The sequence below is a fragment of the Gopherus evgoodei genome, chromosome 1 (assembly GCF_007399415.2).
Source record: "Gopherus evgoodei ecotype Sinaloan lineage chromosome 1, rGopEvg1_v1.p, whole genome shotgun sequence".
NCBI classification, from domain to species: Eukaryota; Metazoa; Chordata; order Testudines; family Testudinidae; genus Gopherus; species Gopherus evgoodei.
In genome coordinates, this window is record NC_044322.1 from 248,276,035 (window position 1) to 248,289,137 (window position 13,103).

General features: G+C 40.7%; 1 protein-coding gene across 10 annotated transcripts in view; it reads left to right on the plus strand.

Moving 5' to 3' along the window:
* Positions 1 to 13,103, plus strand: part of EPS8 (epidermal growth factor receptor pathway substrate 8) — a 227,864-nt gene that overhangs the window by 41,690 nt on the left and 173,071 nt on the right. The window contains exon 1 of one of the 10 annotated variants that reach the window (XM_030542254.1): positions 8,422 to 8,441. The exons of the other annotated variants lie outside the window; for them this stretch is intronic. The gene's annotated coding sequence lies outside the window, so the exon portion shown is untranslated. Of the gene's footprint in view, positions 1 to 8,421; positions 8,442 to 13,103 lie in introns of those variants that run through there. 10 annotated transcript variants of the gene reach the window in all.

Here is a 13,103-nt window from a genome sequence, read left to right on the forward strand (position 1 = left end):
TCTAATCTACTTGAGAAAGGCCTAACAAGAAATAATGGCTGGAAGGTGAAGCCTGGCAGATTCTCATTAAGCACAGTTTTTAACAGTGATGGTTATTTAACCATTGGAACAAATGACAAAAGGAAGTGGTAGATTCTCTATCTGGTGATGTCTTCAAATCAAGAATGGAAGCTGTATGCTTTAGCCAAATATACATTATTGGGATAAATACAGGGGTATCTTGGTGAAATTTAATGGTCTTTGATATACAGGAAGTCAGACTAGATGGTCTAATTGTCCTTTCTGGCCTTCTGCATGCAAAAAGAATAAATATGAATAGCTCTGAGGTGTAATCATAGAATATCAGGGTTGGAAGGGACCTTAGGAGGTCATCTAGTCCAACCCCTTGCTCAAAGCAGGACCAATCCCCAGATTTTTACCCCCATTCCCCAAATGGCCCCCTCAAGGATTAAACTCACAACCTTGGGTTTAGCAGGCGAATGCTCAAACCACTGAGCTATATCCCTCCCCCCTTCAACCACACACACTGCTGCTGATCTTTGCTTTCTTGATCACTACACAGGTTTTTCAAGAGTAGCAGTAGACTGAAATGTGTAAGAAACTAGCCAGTTATTGCTTAGAACTATATGGGCAGACATCAGTGAAAAAGACCGGATTCTTGTCAATTTGACACCACAGCAAGGGCACCGGATAAGCTCAGATGGCGACGTTTCCTATTCACCATAGATGAGTGGATAATTTTTCAGGACATGGCCATGCCAATATGGTAGGATGTCATGTCTTACAATATAAGGATGGCAAGGCCTGGTCAGTATTTGGATGAGAGCTGAGCCAAGGCAAACCCAGGTTGTTTCCGGAAGTGATATTGAGGAATTAATTAGAAGCCATTCTTGCCCCTTTTAACAGAATCCATACAGACAGCATGGCCATGGGTATTCTGTGCTCTTTGGAGGTAGCTTGTTTAAAATATCTCTTGGACTTTTTTTTGCAAGAGTAAGTGTTATCACAAGTTCCCTGGATAAATTCTGGCTTGAATAATTACCTGTTGTCTACATAAATCCCCCTGTAGTTTCAGTTGCATAAATATCACTCTAAGATCACCTTTTGTGAAGTGTTTTGAGATCTACTGACAAAAAGTTCTGTGCAAGAACTGGGTGATGAGGATTTGTTGTATAGTGTGAAATAGCTGTGACTTTGTACTTCAGTGGCATAGAACAACTGATTCCCGTATGGATGACTTGCATACTGTGTTGGGGTGAATGGGTATGAAAAAGCGGTGCAAATGGAAGATATTAACAGTGGTGATTCTTCCTTAATCTGTCCTTGTTTTGTAGCAAGCTTTTTGATCAGCTTCACAACTTCTGTTTTCATTTTTGTGCGTGGTAATCTTAAACTGAGGAGTTGGAATTCGCTGCCATAAGGAATAATGGGAAAAATGTATTTCATCTACTCATATTGGCTAACCCCCAGGTGTGAGGAATTTAGCATTAGCTTCTGGAACTACTGATAAGTGTGGGGAATGAAGCATGTGCTGTGTGACTTTCAGCTAACCAAATAGGAAGAAGTCTCTAGTGCTTTTCTGATAATGTATTCCTATCCGCCAATTAGAGTCTTGAATGGTATTTTATAGCAACTCTGGGACTGATTATTTGAATGTCCTCAACTTCAGCCAGAGCAGGATTGAGCCATTTTTACAATGGGGGTTGAGGGAATTCCGCACTTTGAGGAATGAATTCCTGTATGCAGGAAGTATAGTTGCCAGAGTGTGATAGAAACAGATACATGCAGAATATGAATGAATCTCTGCCTTAGACACTTTGAAGTCAGATGAAAGGGGACATGCTTATTACAATGACAGAATGATTTGTGAGAATGTGTTTTTATAAAAATAAAAACAACTTTCTTCTTCCTCCAATTTAAATCCTAGTAGCTCTAAGGGTTTATCTTTGTGCCAGTTCTATCTCTCTAGCAAATCTTTTTTCTTTCTTGATTCAAAATCCAATCTGAACCACCCACGACTTCACTCCCCTACAAACACTATCTGGTGTTTTGTTTGCACAGTCATTTATTCATTAATTGCTTCCATGTCCAGGGCTGTAAACAGTGAAATTGTGTTAGTGAGTAAGAGCTCCTACACCAAGTGATGAAATCTATATTTCTTCTGCCTTTTGCTTTTTTGTTGGCCTCTTAATGCAAAAGCCAAAAATCCATCACGACTATCAGTGCAAAACATTTTGTGAGAGTGAGGATACTAATATGTGACATTTTCTTCCATTAAAAATTCCTTAATTTCTGCCTTAGTCTTCACTGAACTTAAGCTAATTGTGATTTCCGTGTAGGAAGCTACTGAGATCATCAATTACAGCTGGAGAGGAAACAGCAAAATGAATTCTTTTGGCACTGTGGTTTATTTTAGGCAGTCAAGTGTGGGCTCTGTGGCTTAACCCTTGTACACATAGGCTACTCTATGATTTCATGTTTTTGGCTTTGTCCCTCACTTTGCCCAAGATTCACCTCATCCACAAGTGACTTGCCTTTTTGTTTAGGAGTGAGCAGGACGTAAGGGTTACCTTAAGATTGCTGTCTGTGGTGTTTGGCATGTTGCTTGTATAGGGCTAGGTCTTGGTCCATTTGAAGGTAGTGGCAAAACTCACATTGATTTAAATGGTGCTAAATTAAGCCCACAGTGATGTCTTTTGATCCATCTCTTTTCCCGCTTTCTTGCTAGTTGAAGCCCAAAATTTTAGTGTAAGTACTTAGCTTTTATACAGGACTTTTCATTAGTAGGTGTCAAAGTACTTTACAAAAGAGGGTCAGTGTCATCCCCATTTTACAAATTAAAAAAACTGAGGCACACAGATAGGTGAAGTGACTAGCCCAAGGTCTCCCAGCAGCAACAGAACTCAGGTCTCCTGAGTCCCGGTCCAGTGCTCTAGCCACTAGGCAACACTGCCTCACTGAGGCCTGAGCTACACTAGCAGGGGGATTTGAACTAAGATACACAACTTCAGGAAAGTATCTTAGTTCAACTTACCTGGCAGTCCTGACGGCGGCGAGTCGACTGCCGCAGCTCCCCCGTCGACTCCGCTTGCTTCTCCTGCCGAGGTGGAGTACAGGTGTTGATTAGCCGATCGATTTATCACGTCCAGACGAGACTCGATAAATCAATGCCCGATGCATTGAAAACAACTCACCGATCGGGCGGGTAGTATAGACGTACCCTAAGTCCCAACTGCCCAAATAAATGGAATCATGCTTTGCTTGAGCATGAGTCTCATTTTTAGTAAGTCACTAGTCACCTGTCTGCTGCTGCTTCTTCAACCCTATGAAACTTACTCCTAAAAGAGATTGTGGATGATGCTTGGGGGTGGTGGTGACAGGTACGACAATATCCTGAACAAACGGTGTTGAACTACATTAAACCTTATCGTGTTAAGTTTAAGTATTTTACGAGTTTGTTGTATTCAAATGCAAATGTTAATATACTGTTGAGGGAGGACGTGTAGTTCCATGAGGGAGGGAGATCTCAGCTCTCTAGAAACTAAGAGCAATCCGAGGTGGTTAGGCAAGTTCATGCAGGTTGTAACCCCTCTGGAGAACTAGCACCGCCTGAAGAGAGGCTTGCATCTACTGGTTGATAGTGGATTCTCCAGGCACCAACAAACAAAGGAAGGATTTTTGGTTAATAGCCATAGATAAAACGGACTCGGGGCCATTTTTCTGACCCAGCCGACAGACAGGACCTCTAGTCCTGGGAGGCCCCTATGTTTGGAGAATGACTGGAAGATCTTTGGCCCGCTAAGTCCCCATAAGACTTGAATGCTGGTTCTGAGCTGAAGCTGTGATGAAAGTAAAACTAGTAAAAAACCTTGTGTGGGGTGTAAAGGACTAATCACCATGCAGAGCCCTTGTTAGAGTGAGGGTAGATCTCTGGTAAACTTATTAGCATGTGTGTAGATTCTTTTGTTGTTTTTTAAAACATTTTCTTTTTAATGCTTTTATGTTAAGAATAAACGTGCTTGCTTAGAAAGGGCTGTGTGGTAACTTAACTCTGGCAATGCTATTGTTTACCATCTTGGAGAAGAGGAGTGAAGCAGCCTTCCTAGGCAGTCTATCTTTTAGGGAATTCACAGCATAGGCAGGGAACTTTTCAGCCTGGAAATATGTTGCTCTTAAGAGAGAGAGACTTGGATCTTCTTCGTCCAAGAGAAATGACGGCTCAGGAGCCTAGAGTGAGTGTCCTTGCTGGACCATAGAGGGGGAATACAGGTGCAGTTGCCTTGAACTGTAACAGTAGTAATGAATCATCTTACTCTGATAATATTTTAACATATAGCTCCCTAAAGGCAGGATTTAAATAGACTCAACGCTAGATTGGTCAATTCTTCCTCCTGAATATTTCTGTGCTGTTTGTGGTTCTGCTGAGCCTATCTGCAATTTGGTTATGATTCCTATTTGTTTTTAAATAAGTGAATTGAAAACTTGCCTTTGGGAACCCACCAGCGAGGGTGGGGGAGAGGAAATGGAACCTCTCTTATGAAGACTAAAAATTGGTTGTTTTTTACTGAAAATAATCCCAAGGTCAAGGAACCTAGGGCAAATTTAAAAAATGGGAAGAGGGAATGCAGCAACGAACATGACAAGACTTGTAATAACTGATGGACTCATAAGTTCCTATAGGGTCCAGCCTTCAACCAATGTAGAATGAAATAGTGGAGGTGACATGTGGAAAGTGAGCAGAGAGGAATGTCTGGGGAACAGGCTAAACTTCTTTGATGTTTTGAATACCTGATTTGGGGAAGGAGAATCATCCTGAGGAAAGTGTCTGGGAAAAATTGGTGCATTATTTGGAATACCAAGTAATGCCAAAGGAAGTTCCAGCTGTCCTTCACATTTGCTCCCTCTCCCCCTTCCTCAGTTTACCTTTTATTTTCAGTGTCTTAATGCTTTAGGTCAGGTGACTTGGGCTGTGTCTACACTACCTCTTATATTGGCAAAATGTATGTCGCTCCAGGATGTGAAAAAATACACCCATGAATGATGTAAGTTTTGACGGCATAAGCGGTAGTGTGCACAGTTCTATGTCTAGTCATACAATGCCTCTGTCTGGCCTTTTGCCTCACCATCTGCCTACAGAAATTGTAGAATGGAGAGCAGAGCGAATGTGGCAGCAGCTAACCTGACACCATTCATTTTTCATAGGGAATGAAGAGGTGAAATGGCTGTTTTTCTTTTTTTCTTTTTCTTTTTCATTTTCCTTTTTTTTTTTTTTCCTTGTGCACTCTTTACTACAAGCAATTGCATCCAGGGGCCCACACACAGTGTACTATAGAAGACTATATGGAGGGAGCAGAGAACAGCTCCAAGTTACTCACAAAATTATTGGCAGAAGCACAAATGTTGCCATCATTTATGTGTACAACAACTCATTGCATTAAGTGAAGGAACTGTGTGTTCTAATTTTACACTTCCACACTTTGCAAAATCATCTTTGAGCAGGCACTAAACAATGGAATATCTCGGACCAAAAGGGAAATATGTGGGAAGGTTGTGATCATATGAAGGAACGGATTAGAATGGATACTTTCGCAGTCATAACAATAGCTGTTATAACTACTGGATAGTACTGAGGCCCTGATTCTGCAAAGAGAGCCCCACCAAAGTCAATTGGGCTCCAGAAAGGCTTGCAGAATCAGATCTTTGTCAGGTTTAAATCCAGTTTTGTGCAAAGCAAAAAAATGAATTGTAAAGTACATTACACCTCTTTGTAGAGTAAATCCAGCTGAAGAATTAATTGGATCTACTGAACAGTAACGTTAGAATATGTACTGTAATTGTGAAGCTGAATCTTCTCTTTATGGCCTTTCTACTCTCCACTAAGTCATCTTTTTGGGCAACCACCTTCCAGTACTTCTGGGCTAGAAACAGCAGCCCTTTGAGCTGAATCAAGCAGTGGCAGAAATGGTGAATCTGTGCCTAATAGTATGTCTAATCAAACCGAAGTTTTGAACACAGGGACATGGGAGTTGCTTAATTAGTCACTGGTGAGTTACGTTTGAGTGTGGCCTCTTGTTTTTATGAAGGCTGAAACCTTTAAACAAGCATTAAATGCCAAGGGTTGAAGGGTTGTGGACTCCCTGCTTTTACCAGAAAAGTGACTGATTAGTTTAAAAGGGAAGGAGTTGTCCAGGCTACCAGTTAATCCTAGGAAATCCTGACTGTCTTTTGTGTGTAGTTCTCCCCCCCCCGCCCCTTTTAAAATAAATCAGTCCCTTGGGAAGCCAAACTTGAAAGAAAAGATAGAGCTACAGTGGTTGGTACATTGCACTAAACAGCAAGAATTTGCCTTTTTAATATTAGAGGGCTTTAGTCTGAGAATACAAGCTGTGGGGCTCCGATAACAGAACCACTAACTGGCTGCTGTCAAATTGAGGATGATTAAAAGTGCCAGGTCTCTTCTCTTCTCTCTCTCTCTGAATATAAAAGTAAACTCTCCAAAGCCTTTTATGTAACTGCCAGGAAAATGTTTTTCACTGATATTATTTATTTTTTTTAAGGGACTCGTGTGTGTGTGTCTGTCTATACACACAAATTTAATCTCAAGTCTCCTTTTGAAGATGCTTTGTAAGAAAAAAACAGCATGAAAGTGACCCTCCAGGTGTGGCATCTGTTATCCGTTTAATATCTAATGTCTCCTCCTCTGAGGCAAAGACCTTGCACTTGTTTCTAGATGGACTCTATCAGGTTTCTCCCATCTGTGACATATGTGGTAAAACTGCAGCAATCTGTTCCTTTCTGAAGCTGATGACGTTGCAGTTCCATGCAAGTGAATGTGTGGAGTGCTGCCCATGCAGTTTGCTACTCTTCTCTGTTTAAAGTGCTGTCTTGCCAGCTAACCATTTGCTGTCACGATTTGTGTTCACAAAGGAATTTTTACCGGAGAGGTTGTTTGGTTGACAACTTGCAAAAGTCAATCAGTGTGTTTTTAATATTCAATATGTCTTTAAATACCAGTAGCCATTCTAGAGCCCTATCCCTACAACCTAATCAGGGTGGGCAGAGCTTTCTGTTGGTTGTTCCATTGAAGTCAGTGCCGCTCCACCCCATTTCCTGGGTGGTCCTCTGCAGATCAGATTGCAAGATTGGGGTCTTAACTGTACAGAAAGCTTAGAATACTAGATTTCACATTGATGTAAAGCATTCATTGTATTCCTGGCAAGTCACAAGATACCTGCCCTTAAAAATCACACAATTCTCATGACCATCATGAGTACTTTTTCCACATCAACTCTGACCTAGCAGCTGCTATCTTTGGAATCGCTTGAGGTAGAAACAATTGCTTTATACAATCTGAGAGCTCAGAACTCCAGTGGTCAAATGATGTAACATACTCTCAATCTAAGAGCTAATGGGGGAAAGAAAAGGTGCTACAATTGTCACAATTGAAGTATGAGTGGATGGGGGGGGGGGGGAAGAACAAGATAGTAATCAGAGCAATGTGTCTTTGGGTTTTTTTAAGGGCTGATATCTTGTGATCTCTGGGCTGAATATGCTTTTTAAATAGACCAGTACAAATGCTTTTAGGACCAGTAAATCCCAGGAATGTAGGGCTGGAAGGGACCTCAAGAGGTCATCTAGTTGAGCTCCCTGTGCTGGGGCAGGACCTAGTATAACTAGGCCATTCCTGACCGATGTTTGTTTGTCCAACTTGTTCTTACAAACCTCCAATGACAGGAATTCCGCCACCTCCCTTGCAAGCCTGTTCCAGTCTCAACTATCTTTATAGTTCGACATTTTTCCCCTAATATCTAATCTAAATCTCCCTTGCTGCAGATTAAGCCAATTACTTCTCACCCTATCCTAAGTGGATGTGGAGAATAATTGATCAATGTCCTCTTTGTAACAGCCATTAACCTATTTGAAGGCTGTTAACAGGTTAGATCCCTCCCCACAGCAGTCTCAAAACTAAACATACCTAGTTTTTAACCTTTTATAGGTCAGTTTTTCAAAATCTTTTATCCTTTTTGTTGCTCTCCTCTGGACTCCATTTAATAAGGTTATGGACAGATGGAAGTGTGGCACCCTGAATTTGATACAATACTCCAGTTGAGTCTTCACCTGTGCTGCATAGAGCAGTATTGTTACCTCCCATATCTTACATAGGTCACCCTTGTTAAAACATCCTAGAATGTTAGTTTTTTTCCATAACTGCATCACACTGTTGGCTCCTATTCAATTTGTGATCCATTATAACTCCCAGATCTTTTTCTGCAGTACTACCACCTAGCCAGTTATTCCCCATTTTGTAGATGTATGTTCAATTTATCTTTCCTAAACAGAGTACTTTGCACTGGTCTTTTTATTGAATTTCATCTTGTTGATTTCAGACCAATTCTTCAGCTTGCAAGGACATTTTGAATGCTAATCCTGTCCTGTAAAGTGTGAGTAACCTCTCCCAGGTTCATATTCTCTGCAAATGTTATAAGCATATTCTGCATTCCATTGTTCAAGATGAACCTGTGCAGGACCCCACTAGATACAGTTTGAGAATGAACCATCAATAGCCAGCATATACTATTTGGAAGAGTAGTTTGTGCATTCAGCATGTTTTCCTTTGCTGGCCTTTCACAGAGCTTATGAAAGCCTGTTGCTTATTTACAAGTAAAATAGGTCTCCTGTAGTTCAAGTGGGAAGACAGTTGTGCCTTGGTTTTGAAGGTCACAAATTCAGGACCCACTGATGACCTTGATATCTGCATCCACTATTTGTTACACAAGTTGTGAGCCTTAACTAGTGAATGCAAAGAAGTAGTGGCAATACGAAATATTGATGTTAAGAAATCAGAAAGCCTCTTTGTTTACATAATGGCTATAAACCTTTGAAAACAAAATACAGCAGGGACCAGGTAACTTTTTGTTTGAATGTACAATAATAACTTTCACTTGATCATGTGCAATACTCATGTATTGCAAATCACCTTGATTATGAATGCCTCTACTTGGATACAATAAACTCAGTGCTCATGAGTCACTAATATCACTGCACCTTACTAACACACACATTATATTATTACAAAAATTCTGATAAACCCATGAAAATAATTTTGTTTAGTGTACAGTACATTGAGAATGACATGCAACTGAAGACTTACTTGTGTACTATTTTTTGCCTCATATCCTACTATTTATTTTTTTCTTCACTCACTTTTCTTAGGTACCTTTTGGATTCCAAGTTTCATCTTTCACTGTTTTCAGATGCAAAATCCACCTCTATCATTTGCTTAATACTTTGCACTTGTATTGTAGCTGTCATCCAAAACACTTTAAAAGTATTAATACCTACTTCTTACATAGTGTTTTTCTTCAGTAGATCTCAAAGTGCTTTACAAAGGAGGTAAGTATTAATTGAGCATCAGCACCACTTGTGGGGAAGGTTGGTTTTACACCTATTATAGAGCCAAGTAATGAGAGGTACAAACATCCTTAACCAACTTATGTTGGTTAACATCAGTTAACCTATGTGATGAATCAATGGCAGAGGTAGAAGTAGAATCAGCACTTCTGAATTCCAAATTCCCTGCCCTAATCAGTAGATCCATTTGGTAAAATTCCTCTTTGTTAGATAGGAGTAAATCCAAGGCGAATCCAAGGGTATGTCTACATCTAAAATTTTGCAGCGCTGGTTGTTACAGCTGTACTAATACAGCTGTATAGGGCCAGCGCTGCAGAGTGGCCACACTTACAGCAACCAGCGCTGCAAGTGGTGTTAGATGTGGCCATACTGCAGCGCTGTTGGGCGGCTTCAAGGGGGGTTCGGGGAACGCGAGAGCAAACCGGGGAAGGAGACCAGCTTCGCCGCGGTTTGCTCTCGCGTTCCCCGAACCCCCCTGCAAACCGCAGGGAAGGAGACCTGCTTGCACGGAGGTTCGGGGAACGCGAGAGCAAACTGGGGAAGGAGACCAGCTTCGCCGCAGTTTGCTCTCGCGTTCCCCGAACAAGCAGGTCTCCTTCCCTGCGGTTTGCAGGGTGGTTCGGGGAACGCGAGAGCAAACCGCGGCGAAGCTGGTCTCCTTCCCCAGTTTGCTCTCGCGTTCCCCGAACCACCCTGCAAACCGCAGGGAAGGAGACCTGCTTGCACGGAGGTTCGGGGAACGCGAGAGCAAACCGGGGAAGGAGACCAGCTTGATTACCAGAGGCTTCCTCAGGTATGCTGGGATACCTGCTTATTCCAGGGAGGTCAAGAAAAGCGCTGGTAAGTGTCTACACTTGATTACCAGCGCTGGATCACCAGCGCTGGATCCTCTACACCCGAGACAAAACGGGAGTACGGCCAGCGCTGCAAACAGGGAGTTGCAGCGCTGGTGATGCCCTGCAGATGTGTACACCTCCTAAGTTGCAGCGCTGTAACCCCCTCACCAGCGCTGCAACTTTGTGATGTAGACAAGCCCAAAGTAAATAGAAGTACTTTAGATTTATAGTGGTGTATTTGAGATCAGATTTTGGATCATTCCATGTGAGCATTTGAACTTACAAACCAAACTGCTTTGAATGGCATGTATTTTCCAAAAATTGGCACAGGGTAAGAATACTCTTAGACTACCCTCCTTAAAAGGTCTTTAGCCCCTTTCACTTCACCCGAAATGCTGCTGGATTGTATGGCAGATGCTCTTCAACTTGAGAGAAAAAAGGTTATAGGTATCACAAGCTGTTAAAAATCTATTAGTGGTTAATGGTCAGTGATGGCTGAATAATTTTCAAACAAAAGAAAATATTAGTTTAGCAGTGAATTGAACAAAGATTTCTCTTGTTTCTCTAAGTTTTGTCTAAAACTGTAGAATCATTGGCTGTGCAAGGGGATCTCTAGCAGGTCTCCTCATGGCAGGATTTGACCCATCTTTTTCTGTTATAGGAATAGATACCTTGCTTTAATCATTTTAATTCATAATTATATCTTTAACTTTGCCCACCATTATTTAAGGGACCTTGTCAGCCTAATCCTCCCTCAAAATAAAAGTCTCTTGAGCCATTTCTTTTCATTTTTGAAGCTGTGTGTTTGGGTATTTTGAAACCCAAAGTCCATCTACTCCAACTTTAAAGCCAGAAGGGAAGGATGGTGTTTTCACACTGAAATAGCAGCTTGCGGTGTTGCCAAGTTCAGAATGGAGATTTTGGGATTGGTGCTGAACAGACACAGGGCATGCAGAGTGGCTGCTTGTATGTGTGCGCCCCACTCTGCAAGCTCAGGACTGAAGTCATGAGTGAGAGCCACTCTTTTAGTAGTGTTTTGACAGTTTGATTGTGGGGGTTTTGTTTGTTTTTTCTTCTTCTTCTTTCTTCTTCTATAGTTTGGAGGTTTAAGGGAAGGCATCATGTATCAGAAATCAGTGTCTTCCCTCACGTGACCCAAGTAACTTTCTTTTTATATGGTGGAGAGTGAATAGGAATCTGAGACGTGTACCAATCAGAGAACAAATTCAGAATTATTTTACTGTCTCAGGCAGGTTTTTATAACGTATACAAAATCATGACGCTCCTATGTAGTGAAGTGAATGGAGAAGGGGAAAGTGGGCAAGTGGTATATAAGGGTGCCCTTTCCCCACCCAAAAGAAAATTGTTTTCTATCTAAATTCCCACCATTAAAATGTTCACTGTTGGGGACAGATTCTTTCCTATTCAGTGTCCTCTGCACAGGGTAACTATATGCAGATTTGATTTTTGCTTGCTAGTGCTTCTCTTAATTAATTATTTTATATATATATGTGTGTGTGTGTGTGTGTGTGCGGGGAGGAACTGCTATGAAATATCTCTTTTTAAAAAAGATAGTGTCAACATACATATGGTGTTACCCTACTCTGATAAAGAGAGAAATTAGCCAGTTCAGGGCAATGTCAGTATTTTATAATTGAATTCACACAAAGTATTTTTATATATTTTTAATTCATAACATTGTGTCTATCCACTGCTCTGGCCTCATGCACAGTGTTGATCAAAATACAATCAGTGAATGGAATAAAATTACTTAATAACAAAAACAAATACACAACCCCCCCACCCCCACAGATATAGGCGGAAAGCACCCTTCATGCTCTTTCCTTTGAAGAACATGACTCCATGAATTGGCTTCCACCTTTGTTTGAGACGTTGCTGTGGTGATGAATAGGCTTCTTAGAGTGTGTGTGTGTGTGTGTGTGTGTGTGTCCTATTTCTCTTATATAAAACGGTAGTTCTGATCACATAGCTTTTAATCAGTGGCAGTTCTCACTCTGGCAATGGTTAAGTCTCTTGATTTAAGCAGTTAAAAAACAGAATTAGTGATTTAGTGGAATTAGTTATTGACATGATCTTAATCTGCTGTTTATTTGCTTTTGACACCAGCTAGCGGGAACTGGGCACTCACAAAGCTTTAGATTTTTCCATTGCGTAGAACATGAGTTACAGAATAGCAGATGGTATTCTTTATAGCTTGTTTGCACCGTAGATACTAATTTTGCATCATTACTTGAACTTTGTGAAGGAAAATGGATAGTGAAAGGAAGCAACAAAGGTGTCCTTCAAGGGAAAGGCAAATATCATCCTTATTTTTATTTATTTATTTTTTTTAAATGAAGCTTGCTTAACATTTCAAAGTATAAATTTGTTATGTTGGGAGGGAAAATTTCAGGAAACGGGTCTGTTTACTTTTAAATTCCACCTGTGAACAAATATTACAAATCAGTGTTTTTGTAATACGCAAAAAATACACACACACATATTCTAAACTTAAAATATGGAAATCTGCTGTAGAAATTGCATTATCAATGCAGGTACACCAGAGGCAGAAATGTACATTGCATGGATCTTACAAATTTCAAAGTATTCTCAGAATGCTACAGAGTTATGTTAACAGTGCTAGTTTTCTGCTTATACAAATATGGTTCTAAGGTACAAATTGCTTGACGACCAAGTAAAAATATAAATTCTGAATAGTGACTCTCCTCTTAGAAAATTGCTTGTGCTGTTTTTAAATGTTTGAACATTGCTACTGGGTAAGATCTTTTCAGATGTAATGCTTAGGGGTTTTTTGTTTGTTTTTGTTTTAATATTTTTCGTAGGGCAAGAAAAGAG